General features: G+C 50.6%; 1 non-coding gene across 1 annotated transcript; it reads left to right on the forward strand.

Annotated features, from left to right (window-relative positions):
- The first annotated feature begins 214 nt into the window (after positions 1-214).
- Positions 215-308, forward strand: TRNAI-UAU. Its single transcript has 2 exons — positions 215-252; positions 273-308. It is a non-coding gene; the product is annotated as a tRNA-Ile (tRNA).
- Positions 309-1,509: the final 1,201 nt, after the last annotated feature.

A 1,509-nucleotide genomic window follows, 5' to 3' on the forward strand; every position in this document is an offset into this window, starting at 1 on the left:
TGGGCTGCAGCAAGACTCTCCATTGAGTCTTAATCAGCTCTGTTATTACACAGGGAAGAACAAAAGGGTCAAATGGGGCCTGGAACCCTTAAGAAGAATCCACCCCACCAAGTACAACACTTGTCGCTACCTGCTCTCAGCCCCACTGAGAATGTTTTGGGGTCACGCCTTGCCTGTATCAACCTAGGGGTTTTGGAGAATCACAATTAACTGTGCTCCAGTGGTGCAATTGGTTAGCACACAGTACTTATAGGGCAGTGCTGGGAGGAGCTATGCTGAGGGTGTGAATTCAAGCCTCACCTGGAGCACTGGTTTTCATTAGCCAAATGGCTTCACCCCCTCATTTGTCCCTTTGGAATGTAGAATTCTAGCCCTGGGGACCCTGTGGCAGGGGAACAGTAAAAAACAGTAAAAAATGCCCCCTTCACTTATTACCTCCTCTCCAGAGCACAAGTCAGAACCTGCAATCCTTTCTGCCCCCCTCCCTCCTGCAGCCCCTGTGCCAGGACCTGTCAAGCAGAGCCTGGAGTCCTGCCCATCCTTGACCCCTGAGCCTGGAGGGAGAGGAGCAAGGAGCCATTGTTAGAGGGCTTTCCCTTCCCCCGCCCACTTCCCTGGCTCTTGTCACACAATCAATAAGCAGCAAAAGACCAGAAGGCGGAAGCGCAGACAAAGGGATGTTTACTGGGGTTAGTTTCCAAGCAAGCAGATTTCAAAGCCCTTCACACCAGTCGGGCTTATCTCTATAGACCAACAGAGTCTGTTCCACGTTGTTCCCTTCCCAGCTCTGACACCGCAGAGCGTTTACCCCACATCCCTACAGACAATTCTTTCCTGGGTGCTGGCAGGTGAGTCCTGCCCACATGCTCAGGGTTTAGCTGATCACCAAATTTGGGGTTGGGAAGGAATTTTCCTCCAGGGCAGGTTGGCAGAGACCCTGGGTGGTTTTCACCTTCCTCTGCAGCGTGGGGCACGGGTCACTTGCTGGAGGATTCTCTGACCTTGAAGTCTTTAAACAACGAGTTGAGGACTTCGCTAGCTCAGACATAGGGCAGGGGTTTGTTACAGGAGTGGGTGGGTGAGAGTCTGTGGCCTGCGTTGTGCAGGAGGTTGGACTAGATGACCATAATGGTCCCTTCTGACCTTAAAGTCTATGAGTCTATGAGCTCTGACACTGCAGAGTGTTTACCCCACGTCCCCCTTCCCAGCTCTGACACACAGAGCCTTGCCTGTGTCCCTGTTCCCTGTTCCCTAGTCCCATCCCCCACGTTAGCATGATTCCAATTTCCTCTTCCACTTCCTGTCTGACCCCAGTTTACACAGTAATATTCTCAGCTAGACCTTAACCAATCATTGTAACTAACCAATCCTAACCTATTGTAACAGAATTCTCTAACCAATTACATCCCACTCCCCTAATTAACTTACACCCAGCAAAATTAATTCTGTAGCAGCCAGAAACAATCAGAGAACCAGACAGATGACAATAGAAAAGTGGGGGCCAGAAAG

This window comes from Mauremys mutica, unplaced genomic scaffold (assembly GCF_020497125.1).
Source record: "Mauremys mutica isolate MM-2020 ecotype Southern unplaced genomic scaffold, ASM2049712v1 Super-Scaffold_100127, whole genome shotgun sequence".
Taxonomy (NCBI): Eukaryota; Metazoa; Chordata; order Testudines; family Geoemydidae; genus Mauremys; species Mauremys mutica.